Below are 13,591 nucleotides of genomic sequence, written 5' to 3'. Positions count from 1 at the left end.
TGTGCTGGCTGCTGCCCCAGGCTTGCCCTCCTCTGCTTGGCTTCAGTTTCATCTATCGAAGGAGGAGATACTGCCTTGGAATCACAAAGGCTCTCCCAGGCTTACTCACACATGCTTTGCTCCTGTGTATTCTGGGGAGTGCTGGCATTTTTAACCCTCAGTGAGGTGGGCCAGCTTCTTATCTCCCAAGGCCAACAGAGTTCCAAGGGTTTGGAAACCAAAGGGCTCAGCAGCCAGTTCTCTGCCTAGAAAGCATCTCCAAGTGGCTCTCCACCCCTCACACCTTCTAGGCAGTTATCTTAAAACCTGGATCTCTGTTCCTCCTCCTGAGGGCAAGCATTTCTTCCTGGTATCCTGTGGCTACAGCTGAAGTTGTAGCTTCTTACTCTTTACCCACTCCTTGTTTAAGACTGTAGGAACTCAAGTTTCTTACACAATATCCAGGGTTTTACTTCCTGAGGGAGAAGGGGCCCAGGGCTGGGGATGGGGTGGGCAAGGGTTCCCAACTGCTGGCTTTTCTTGGGGGAAAGGATGTGCTTCCCATACCTGAGAGTCCCTTGGACTGTGGGGAGATCAAGTCCTAAAGGAAATCGGTCCTGAATATTTATTGGAAGGACTGATGCTGAAACTCCAATACTTTGGCCACCTGATGCAAAGAACTGACTCATTAGAAAAGACCCTAATGCTGGGAAAGGTTCAAGGCAGGAGGAGAAGGGGATGGCAGAGGATGAGATGGTTGGATGGCATCACCAACTGGATGGACAGGAGTCTGAGCAGGCTCTGGGAGTTAGTGAAGGACAGGGAAGCCTGGCGTGCTGCAGTCCATGGGTGGGAAAGAGTTGGACACGACTGAAGAGACTGAACTGAACTGAAAACCTGCACATGGGAACCTGTCCTGGACTCCTTACCTGTGTTGATAGACAGGGATACAGTGGCAAGTCCAGGAGTTGAATCCTGCCCGGGAGTCAAGACCTGGTCCATCCCAGACTGTCTCCATTTATCTTCTCTGGGCTCCTAAATAAGATTTATTTAATACTTTGCCACTCTGTGTAAGGTAGGGATTTTACCATTTTTGACAGGAAATGGGTTCAGAGAGTGAAAGTGACTTGCCTGAGGAGTAGAGAAGTACTGAGATGGAAAACAGCTCTCCTCGCCGTTGCAGGCAGGTTGGGGAGGCAAGCTGGGGCTTCCACGAGCTTTCTCCTTCCCTCAGCTAGAGGGCTCGGCTGGGGTGGGAATAGGCTTTGTTTTCACGACCTTTCAAGATTTGGAACCCCTGCGGTAGTCGGGTGGGAGCTGCTGTTTGTCCTCGCCTCCCCCGCATTTCACCTCTCCCTCAGGCTCCCACCCTGAATTTAGGAATGGTGGGCCCCGCCCATTTACTGTACAAGATTCAGGCCCTGGCCCTGCCCCAACCTCCACACCTAGGCCCCCTTCAGTTCCCTGTTAAAGCTCAGCCCCGCCCCATTCCTTAGGCCTTCCCTACAGGCCCCGCCCCATTATTTAGGCCCCGCCCGCTCCACTTTTTTCATGGGGGCCGTTGGGAGGGAAGTGTGTATTTTGTGGCACGTGCACACCGGAAGTAAGTGATCCTGACCTCGAGGCCAAGCGAGCCTGAGGCCTCCGGAGCCTGCACAGGCGCAGTGCATGCCGGGAATCCATGGTGGCGGGAACCTCGAGGCAGTGTCTCGCGCTTCCAGAATGTCCCGGAGCGTTGGCCTGGGCTTGCTGGAACCCGCGTCTGGTGTTTCCCAGAGTCCTGAGGCTGAGAAGTGGATAAAACTCAGGTTCTGAGAACAACCGGAGAGTTCAGAGAGCTTCGGAACTCTAGAAGGATTCTTTGGAGCAGGACGTAGACAGGCTGCAGCCAAGAGAAATAGGGGCCTGTGGGAGTTCAGAGGAAGGCGGACCATGATTTCACAGAGGAGATGAACCGGGAGCTGGCTCTTGAAGGACGAGTAGGAGTTCAGTAGACTGACAGAGAAGGGCCATTTCAGGCAGAGCGCGTTCCTCGAGGAGGCCTTGGGAACGTTCCTGAATGGGATGTGACAAGACAGAGTCAAAGGTAAGTTGCAATGCAGTCAGCCCCGCCCTCTTTCGGTCAGCAGTCATCTGCTACCACAGTAACGGCCGACACCCAGGGGCCCCCGACAGTGACCCCAACGGTGTGAGGTGGTTGGGGAGGCAGGCTTGGTGTGCCTGGAGCTGGGCCTCACATGTTCCCCTACTCCTAAGGGGGCCCCGGCCTGGGGCTGGCTGACCCCTGCTGGGGACGCTGAGAGGACTCTAGCCTCAGGGTGCTGGTTCTGGACCGCTCCTTTTCTGATGGGGGAGCCAGACAGGACACCGTGGGTCACAGCCCAGAGTGGCCAATGACTGAGATGACCCCCAGGAAGGCTTCATGGATTAGAAAGCTCCCTTTTCATTTGATGAAAAGTTACCAGGACTTCCCTAGTGGTCCAGTAGCTAAGATTTCAGGGTCCCAATGCAGGGGGCCCAAATTCCATCCCTGGTCAGGGAACTAGATCCCACATACCACAACTAAAGATCCCACATGCTACAACTAAAATCCAGTGCAATCAAATAAATAAAATATTTTTTAAAAAATTACTGCCACCAGCACCAAGATACTTTTTAATTGTGAAATATAACATTCATAAAAGTGCATAAAAATAAATGTACAGTTAAAAAGCTGTTGTAAAACACCTGCCCCATGAGAAGACATCCATTAGTAGCACCCTAGTAGTCCCCACCCCCTTTCTGTCATGTGCTCCCTCCTGATCACATCCCTCCTGGTTCCCTAGCTAGAAATACTATCCTGGCTCTTAGAGTAATAATTCCCTGCTTTTAAGTTTTTAGCTTTGTGTCACTCAATGAAATAGTTAATTTTCTCTTTTTTAACTTGATATAAATAGAATTGAACAATATGTGTCCTGTTGCCTTTGGTTTCTTTTGTTCAGTGTTGTGCTTGTGAGATTCTTCCACGTTTTGTTTATTTGTAGTTGACCCATCTTTATTGCTGCGTAGTATTCATTGTGAGCTTCGCAGGTGGCTCAGTGGTAAAGAATCTGCCTACCAATTCAGGGTTTGATCCCTGGGTCAGGAAGATCCCCTGGAGGAGGAAATGGCAACCCACTCCAGTATTCTTGCCTGGGAAATCCCGTGGACAGAGGAGCTGGGCGGACTATAGTTCATGGGGTCAAAAAGAGTTGGACCCAACTTAGTGACTAAATAGCTGCAGCAGTATTCACTGGATGATTATCCCACAGGTAGTTCATGCATTGCACTGGGGGTGAACATTGGGTTTTTAGCAGTTGGAGCTGTAATAAATAATGCTGCTGTGAACATCTGTACACTTTTTTTTGATGGACAAATGCTTACATTTCTGTTGGGATGTACTTAGAAGACTTGGAGAATTCCTGGGTATGCACAAGGGTTTTGGTTGACACTGCCTGATTAGTTTCCTATGACTGCTGTAACAAATTGTCACAAGCCTAGTGGACTAACTCAACGTAACTGTGTTCTCTCACTGTTAGGCAAGAGGTCTAACAGTCAAGGTGTTGGCAGGCCCGTATTCCCTCTGGAGTGTCTAGGTGAGAATTTGTTCCATGCTTCCTCCAGCTTCTGGTGGTTTCCAGCTGCTGGTGGTTTCCAGCATCCCTAGGTTTGTGGCTGCGTTACTGCAATTTCTGCCTCTGTAGTTACACTGCCTCCTGTTCTGTCAGTGTTAATCTCCCTTTGCCTCTCTTTTATAAGGATACATGTGATTGCATTTAGGGCTCATGAGAATAATCCAGAATACCAGAACAGTCTTATTTCAAAATCTTTAATCACATCAACAAAGTCCTTTTTGCCACGTAAAATAACATTCACAGGCTCCAGGGATTAAGCCATGGACATTTTTTTTCTTTTTAAAATTTATTTTTATTTTGTGGCCCTGCTGAGAGACATGCAGGATCTTAGTTCCCTGACCAGGGTTTGAACCTGTTTCGCCTGCAGTGAAAGGGCAGAGTCCTGGGACTTTCCTGGTGGCCCAGTAGTTAAGAACCCACCTGCCAACACAGGGGACTTGGGTTCAATCTTTGGTCTGGGAAAATTCTACATGTCTCACGGCAACTAAGCCTGTGTGCCATAACTGCTTATCCCACACTCTTTGCCCAAGAACCGTGACTGCTGAAGCCCGGAAGCCTAGAGCCTGTGTTCCACAACAAGAGAAGCCACCGCACCGGAACTAGAGAGCAGCCCCCACTCGCCGCAACCAGAGAAAGCCCATGCACAGCAACGAAGACCCAACACAGCCAAAAAAAAAGGGGGGGCAGATTCCTAACCACTAAACCACAAAGGAATTCCCTTGAGGGATGTTTTTTGGCCTGCTACACTAAAAAACTTCTTTTCTAATGTGTTTATAGCAATTTACTATCCCACCAGCACAGAGTTAAAATTCTCTTTGCTTCACGTCCTTGCCAATACCTGGTGCTATCAGATAGTTTTTAAGTTTTTAAATTTTTAATTGGAGAATAATTGCTTTAAAATATTGTATCTGGAGAAGGAAATGGCACCCCACTCCAGTACCCTTGCCTGGAAAATCCCATGGACGGAGGAACCTGGTAGGCTACAGTCCATGGGGTTGAGAAGAGTCGGACACGACTGAGTGACTTCACTTTCACTTTTCACTTTCATGCATTGGAGAGGGAAATGGCAACCCACTCCAGTGCTCTTGCCTGGAGAATCCCAGGGACAGGGGAGCCTGGTGGGCTGCCGTCTGTGAGGTCACGCAGAGTCGGACACGACTGAAGCGACTTAGCTGCAGCAGCAGCAGCAGCACTGTGTTGTATATACAGTATATCATCATGAATCAGTCGTAGGTATACATATGTCCCTTCCCTCTTGAACCTCCCTCCCACCCATCAGACACTTTTAATTTTGCTAATCTGATAGACATGTGGCAGTATATCATTGTGGTTATCTTTCTTCTCCCTGATAATTAATTTCTGCTTATTCTTGAATGAGGAATAGTAGATATTTGGGTGCATAGAATGGGCTATTATAGACAGGTGGAATAGCGTGTATGAAGGTCTCAGTAGTCATTTGCTTAAATTGAGTAAGAGGTTGCTTTTTTTTTAAGCATTAAGTTATTAAAAGCAAAAAAGTATGCAGAGAGATAAATGGAACAAAATCAAAGATAAATAAGATGGTCCAGAATGAGGCTCTGGCTGGGCTGGTCAGAGAGAGGAACCAGGAAGGGGTCTGGCCAGCTGGCAGAAAACAGAGGGATCAAGGGAGTGGAGCTCTCTCTAAGAATTGATGCTATAGGTGTGATGACAGCAGAGGCCTGCCAGACTTGGAAGGCAGGTGCTGGGATCAGAGCCCAGGGTACAGGATTTTGAACATGGAAGACAATACTGTGGTTCAAACCAGGGATTTTTGAATTTATTTTTTAATTGAAGTGTAGTTGATTTACAGTTTCGTGTTAATTTCTGCTATATGCAAATGATTGTTATACATACATATACATTCTTTTTTTTATATTCTTTTCCATTATAGTGTAACATAGGATATTGAATAGAGTTCGCTGTGCTATACAGTAGGACCTTGTTGCTTATCTATTCTATACATAATAGTTTTCGTCTGCTAATCTCAAACTCCCAGTCCTCCCCATATGTCTTTGAGTCTTTTTCTGTAAAACCAGGGGCTTTTAATTTGGGATCCAGAGAGTCCTGTGTTACTATCGTGGCTCTGTCCCTTTATTAAATGTCACCCATGACTTTTCTCCTTCCCTCATCCCCCAAGTCATTCAACAGTCATTTACCAACATGTACTTCTCTTGTAGGGCAATGCCAAAGAATGTTCACACTACCGTACAATTGTGCTCATTTCACATGCTAGTAAGGTTATACTCAAAATCCTTCAAGCTAGGCTTCAACAGTGCATGAACTGAGAACTTCCAGATGTGTGAGCTGGCTTAGAAAAGGCAGAGGAAACATATCAAATTGTCAGCATTCGTTGGATCAAAGGGAAAGCAAGGGAATTCCAGAAAAACATCTACTTCTGCCTCATTGACTCTGCTAAAGCCTTTGTGTGGATCATAACAAACTGTGAAAAATTCTTAAAGAGATGGGAATACCAAACCACATTACCTGCCTCATGGGAAACTTGTATGCAGGTCAAGAAGCAACGGTTAGAACCTTATATGGAAAAACTGGTTCAAAACTGGGAAAGGAGTAAGACAAGGCTGTATATCGTTACCCTGCTTATTTAACTTCTATGCAGAGTACATCATGCGAAATGCCAGGCTGGATGAATCACAGGCTGGAATCAAGACTGCCAGGAAAAATATCAACAACTTCAGATATGCAGATGATATGACTCTAATGGCAGAAAGCGAAGAGGAACTAAAGAGTCTCTTGATGAAGGTGAAAGAGGACAGTGAAAAAACTGGCTTAAAACGAAGTCTTCAAAAAACTAAGATCATGGTATCGGGTCCCAAAACTTCATGGCAAATAGAAAGGGGAAAAGTGGAAACAGGGACAGGTTTTATTTTCTTGGGCTCCAAAATCACTGTGAATGGTGACTGCAGTCATGAAATTAAAAGATGCTTACCCATTGGAAGGAAAGCTGTGACAAACCTAGACAGCATATTAAAAATCAGACATCACTTTGCCAACAAAGGTACATATATTCAAAACTATGGTTTTTCCAGTAGTCATGTATGGATGTGAAAGTTGGATCATAAAGAAGGCTGAATGCAGAAGAATCGATGCCTTCGAACTGTGGTGTTGGAGAAGACTCTTGATAGTCCCTTGGACTACAAGGAGATCAAACTACTCAATCCTAAAGGAAATCAACCATGAATATTCATTGGAAAGACTGAACGTTGAAGCTGAAGCGCCGATGCTACCTTATGTGAAGAGCCAATTCACTGTAAAAGACCTTGATGCTAGGAAAGGTTGAGCGCAAAAGGAGAAGGAGGTGGCAGAGGATAAGATGGTTAGATAGCATCATTTACTCGATGTACATGAATGTGAGCAAGCTCTTGGAGATAGTGAAGGACAGGAAAGCCTAGCATGCTGCAGTTCATGGGGTCGCAAAGAGTTGGACACGACTGAGCAAATGAACAACAGCAACTTCTGTTGTAGCTACTACAGGATGGGTTAGATCCTGTCCCATTCTTGACATGCTCTGGCTTTGTGGGGGATGTGATCACTGTGGGCATTTCCTTGTCTTTTTAATGATTTAAAAAATATTTATTTATTTATTTGGTTGCATCAAGTCTTAGTTGGGTCTTGCAAGGTCTTTTGTGGAGGGGCACAGACTGTGATTGTGGCAGGCAGACGCCCATGGTCTCCAAGCCCGGGTTATGGAGCACAGGGACTCAGTGGTTGGATTGTGCAGGCTTAGTTGCCCCATGACATGTGGGGTCTTAGTTCCCTGACCAGGGATCGAGCCCATGTCCCCTGCATTGCAAGAGGAATTCTTAACCACTGAGCCACCAGGGAAGTCCTGAGGGCATCTGAAAGGGACATTCAAGGGGCCATGGGAACTCAGATGAGGCAGACACTGACTCTAATCTGGCTTCACAGAACCCAGGCTTCCTTGAGCCTTATGTCCTCGGGTTCTACCACCCTCTGTTCCACCTCCTCATTGACATCTGTGGACTCCTCGGTTCCTTCTCCTTCCTGAAGACTCTAGCACATCGTCACAGACCTCCTTTCCACGCCAGCTCCTGCCATTCTGCTGGGATCCTTAACCTCTGTGTGATGACCCATCCTTCTAATTATCTGGTCTCTTGGTCTTTCCCACCTCATCCTCAGTGACCTTCTTCCCACGCCAGCCACCACTGCCATGACCACACCTTGGCCTTAGTCATTACCCGGAAGTGCAGGGCACATAGTGAGCGTTTACCATGCACTTACACCACATGCCAGGCCCTGTGCCAAATGGTTTACATGTTTACTCCTCACAAAAACCTGTAGTGTTGGTATTTTAAAGATGAGGATACACACTCAGAAAGGTGAAGTCACTTCCCTGGGTGACACATTTAGTAAAGGGCTGAGCCAAGATTGTATTAATAACACAGAACTCTCTGGGTCCCAAATTAAAAATCCCTGGGTCTTAACCACAACCCTGTTCTGTCTTCCATGTTCAAAATCCAGTACTCTGGGCTCTGATCCCAACACCTGCCTTCCAGGTCTGGCAGGCCTCCACTGCCATCACACCTGTAGCACCAACTCATAGAGAGAGCTCCACTGCCTTGATCCCTCTGTTTCCTGCCAGTTGGCCAGATACCTCCTGGCTCCTCTCCCTTCTCTGCTCAGCCAGGATCTCACGTTGGACCATCTGATCTCTCTGGCTAGCTCTCTAGCTGTCAGGGTCCCAGCGGGAAACAGAGGGCTCCTACAGCTGGGATTTTGAAGATAATTTAACGAAGGGACTTTTGCAGAGAGTGTGGGTCAGGTTGAGAGAACCAGCAAGGGAGGTGAAGGCAGTAGGATGTTGGGGCCCCTCCGTGGTCTGCAGGGGTGAGGAAGGGAAAGGGTGTTACTGGAGCATGGTGAGACCATGGAGCATACCTGAGCGGTGTGGAGGGTACGGTACTGATCCAGAGCTGGGAGCAGGAGATGAAAAATCCAGAACAATGCTTCCCCACCCCCTCACCCCACTCTCTAATGTCCTGCTGGTGCTGTCCCTGAAGGACCCAGTTAGAAGTCAGGGGGCAAGGGAGCCCGGATAATGCTGTCCATATGGGCTGAGAAGGGCGGAGGTGGGCCTGGAGGGGGCAAGGGGAAATGGCCAGCACGCTCTTGACTCCTGTGCGCCCTAGCCTCTGCCTCATCATCAGCACGCCCCTACCCTTGCTTAGAGATTGGCTCAGAGGAGAATGCTGGCACGTCCAGTGGTTAAGAACCTGCCTTCTGATGCAGAGGACACTGGTTCAATCCCTTGTCTGAGAAGATTCCACATGCTGTGCAGCAATAAGCCCATGCGCCACCACCACTGAGCCCACGCTCTGGAGCTCATGCACCGCAGCTGGAGAGTAGCGCCTGCTCTGTATAACTAGAGAAAGCTCAGGCGCAGCAACAAAGACTCTGTGCAGCCAAAAAAACACAAATGGTGAGAAATGATACATACAGGTGCCACTCCGACTTCTTGGTCAGCCCTCTCTCTCTGTCACCACTCTCCCATGAGCATCCCCCAGCGCTCCCCTTTCAGTCTCAACACATAAAAGTAAGGCTAATCAGTCATGCATTTCCTTCAGCTTCCTATATACACCCACAGGAATTCACACCCAGATTTACTTCACTGCTCCATGCTCTGTGCGAGTGCAGCCTCTCCACCCATGCATCACCTGTCATCATAACTCCCAGAATATCACTCCATCGTTCTTCCCTTCTCAGCTTCAACAGTCCTTCCTTCCCTCTCCTCCTTCTTAGCTATAAATATGTGCAAATTTTTACCATTAAAAAAAAAAACGAACTGAAAACCTCTCCCTCCCTTTACTTTGTGCTCCCTCTAGTGCCTGTCCTTTGTGTTTCTCTTCATCCCACCCAGAATTATTCTTCTTTTTAAAAATATTTATTTGGCTGCACTGTGTCTTAGTTGCAGTATGAGGGAATCTTAGTTTCAGCATGTGAACTCTTAGTTGCGGCAGGTGGGATCTAGTTCCCTGATCAGGGATTGAACCTGGGCCCCCTGCAATGGGCGCCTTAACCACTGGACCACCAGGGAAGTCCCCCGCTAAATTTCTTAAAAGAACAAATGTGAGTTAGCGTTCTTTGGCTACAAACAATAGAGACTGACTTGCTAATTTAAGCAAACAAGGAATTTATTAGAAGGAAATGAAGGTGACACACACAGTGGAGGAAAGATGGAAAAAACAGGCTTTGGAAAAGGCTGGAACCAGGGCAGGGGCAGGAATCAAGAAAGGAGGAAAGAATAGCTGTATGATTCAGCTCCAGCCAGGTTCAGGCATCCTGTCACGTCAGCTCACAATTCAAATTCCAGGGAGAGCTTCTGATTGGTGCAGTTTGAGTCATGTGGCCCTCCCTTTGGCCTGTGGAGGGGCTGGGCACCCTGACGGACACAGCCTCATGAAATCCTATCCCGTAGGCCATGGGTGGTTGCTCAGAGAAAAATCAGGGAGCTGTTGTAGCCGATGGGGAAATGGACGCTGGGCGGGCAGAATTAACAGACGTCCACTGCTCGCCGGCCCCAGCTTTCACCTCCCATTTGAGTCTCCACTCACGGAAACCATTTGCACCAAGCGTGTTAATGACCTTCTCTTGCCAAACCCAAGGACATTTTTCAGTTTTTGTCTGCAGTTTTTAATTCCATTGACCAGTGCCTCTCTTTTGAAAATTTTTCCTCCCTTGGCTTCAGCATAAGAAATCAACCCAAAACTTAGCTTCTCAAAATAACAAACATTTGAGGACTTCCCTGGTGGTCCAGTGGTTAAGAATCTGCCTTGCAATGCAGGGGATGTGGGTGCGATCCTTGGTTGGGGATCCACATGTCGAGTGGTAGCTACTGAGCCCACATGCTCTAGAGCCGGTGCTCTGTAACAAGATAAGCCTGTGCACCACAACTGGAGAAGCCCGGGCACTGCAAGGAAGGCCCAGCACAGCCCCACCCCCAAAAAACCCTAACATTGATTATCTCATAGTTTGAGCAGGTCAGAAATCCATGAACAACCTAGCTGAGGGGTTGTTGTCTCTTCTGAAGGCTTGGGTTGTGTGAGTGTGGATGGATAGCGTGGCCTAGGAGAGAAGGGGAAAAATAAAGACATGCACACATGCCAGGAAGCTGTGCACGTTAAGTCGCTTCAGTCATGTCCAACTCTTTGCAGCCCCTTGGACTGTAGCTTGCCAGGCTCTTCTGTCCATGGGATTCTCCAGGCAAGAGTACTGAAGTGGGTTGCCATGCTCTTCTCCAGGGGATCTTCCTGACCCAGAGATCAAACCTGCATTTCTTACGTCTTCTGCATTGGCAGGTGGGTTCTTTATCATTAGCTCCACGTGGGAAGCCCACAAGGCAGCTGTGGTCCTCTTTTCTTTTTTTTTGGCTTGCAGGCTTTTAGTTCCCCAACCAGGGAATGAACCCCGGGCCCTCAGCAGTGAGAACAGGGAGTTCCTCACCAGGGATTTCCCAGTGTGATCTTTTTTAATAGCCTAATCTTGGAAGTGACACCCCATCACTTTTGCCATATTCTATTTATTAGAAGTGAATCACGGGACTTCTCTGGTGGTCCAGTGGTTAAGACTCTGCACTCCCAATGCAAGGGGCCCAGGTCTAATTCCTGGTCAGGGAACTAGGTCCCACATAACACAAGTAAGAGTTCATATGCTGCAACTAAAGATCCTGCATCCCGCAACAAAGATCGAAGACCCTGCGTGCCACAACTAAGACCCAGAACAGCCATATAAACAAGAAAAATAAATATTAAAGGAAAAGAAGTGGGTCATTAGGTCCAGCTCACACTCACAGGGAAGGGATCCCAGAAGTGCACGAACACCAGGAGGTGGGGGTCATGGGGCCTCTTAGGGGCTGCCTACCGTAGTTTCCCTGGTGCCTCAGATGGTAGAGAATCCACCTGTAGTGTTCGAGATGCAGGTTCGATCCCTGGGTCGGGAAGATCTCTGGAGAAGGGAATGGCTACCCACTCAGTATTCTTGCCTGGAGCATTCCATCCACAGAGAAGTCAGGCAGGCTACAGTCCAGGGGTGGGGGATGCAAAGAGACGGACACAACTTTCACTTTTCAGCATAGCTTCCATGATGTAGTGATTCTCCTTCCTTCCCAACAGCTTTTCTAGTCCAGGTAGGGGTTCCTCTTACTCTGCCCACCTTTGAAATATGGCTCTTCCCCTGGGCTCCTTCCTTGGTCCATAGCTCTCAGTCTACATATTCTTCCTGAGAGGCATCATCCATCCTCGTGAATTCAGCTATCACCTGTCTGCTGCTGATGCCCAAATCTTCAGTGCCGACCTGTCTCTGTGATACTGCACATAAATATATCCTAATGTTGGCTGCAAAGCCAACACAGACTCATATCCCATGAGCACCTCAGACATAAGAAGTTCCATAAAGAACTTCATTGGATAAGTTCTGTGCCACCTTTCATTTTCTCCCCAGTCAGCAGATGGGACCTCCACACACTCAGGCATCCAGCTGAAGAGTGAGGCCCTGACACCATCTGCCCCTCACCCTCATATCAAACACGAAGCCTGGCTGATTTGGTTCACCTCAAGGTTTTTCCAGCCCACGCCCTCTTCTGTGTCCTCGGTACCATTGTCGTAATACCAGCTTTTAGCACCTCTAGCCTGGGCTATTGCAACAACTTCCAGATTTTTCAGGCTTCTTCCTCCTTATGCTTGCCCCCTCTCAAAAACGCAAAGCTGCCTTGAAACAAACTCCATGGCCTCCGAGATCAAAAGATGCGTAATGCCCGGGCCTCCTCCAGCCTTTCCAGAAGCATCTTTCCTTCACAGCTTGTGCTTTAGTGATAGCCCTGACTGCCCGCACCCAGCCTGCTCTGCTTCAAGTGTCTTTTTGTTGTTGTTGTTGTTCATACCGTCTCTCTGAGTTTCATGCCACCTCCAACTCAGGAGAATGAGTTCCCCTTGAAAACTGAGGAGAATTTGAGCTCTTTAAAAAATATATTTATTTATTTGTCTGAGCTGGGTTTTAGTTGCAATGTGTGAACTCTTACTTGCATTACATGGGATCTGGTTCCCTGACCAGGGATCAAACCTGGGTCCCCTGCTTTGGAATCACGGAGTCTTAGCCACTGGACCACCAGGGAATTCCGAAGAATTTGAGTTCTTGAGGGCAGGAATTATATTCTCTCCTGCTTTGCATCCCTAGCAGCTTCCATGGAAGTCACACGTATAGGTCACTCAGTTTGTGTATTGAGTGGAAGAATGTATAAACTGGAGATGGACAGTAGCATAGGATATGGGAGCTGGCTCTTCAGGTCTAATAGGTTAGCCAGTGGGCAGAAGAGTGGGAAGGACATCCTTTTTTTAAAAAAAATTGTTTATTTGACTGCCCCAGGTCATTTTTGTGTGTGTGTGTGTGTGTAATAAAGTTTTATTAAAGTATAAAGGAGATAGAGAAAGCTTCTGACATAGGCATCAGAAGGGGGCCCAGGTCATTTTTAATAGATTTTTAAAAATTACTTAGCTAATAAGTTGGTTTTGGCTGTGCTGGGTCTTCGTTGCTGCCTACAGTTTTTCTCTGGTTGCGGTGAGCGGGGGCTGCTCTCTGCTGCTCTCGAGTTGTGGTGCTCGGGCCTCTCACTGCAGGGGCTTCTGTTGAGGAGCACGGGCTCTAGAGCGCAGGCTCAGCAGTTGTGGTGCATGGGCTCAGTACTTGCGGCACTTGGGCTTAGTTGCTCCGAAGCATGTGGGAACTTAGTTCCACCGGGGATTGAACCTGTGTCCCTTGCACTGCAAGGTGGATTCTTAACTACTGGACTACCAGGGAATTTCTGGGAAGGGTATTCTAATTATAGGGAACTGCATGTACCAAGGCCAAGAGGTGAGAGGAGGCAGATTCAAGGAAGTGATGGTGGTCTGGTGTGGTTGATAGGATAC

The sequence above is a fragment of the Bos indicus x Bos taurus genome, chromosome 18 (assembly GCF_003369695.1).
Source record: "Bos indicus x Bos taurus breed Angus x Brahman F1 hybrid chromosome 18, Bos_hybrid_MaternalHap_v2.0, whole genome shotgun sequence".
Classification (NCBI taxonomy): Eukaryota; Metazoa; Chordata; class Mammalia; order Artiodactyla; family Bovidae; genus Bos; species Bos indicus x Bos taurus.
Note: the sequence above shows the minus strand (reverse complement) of the source record.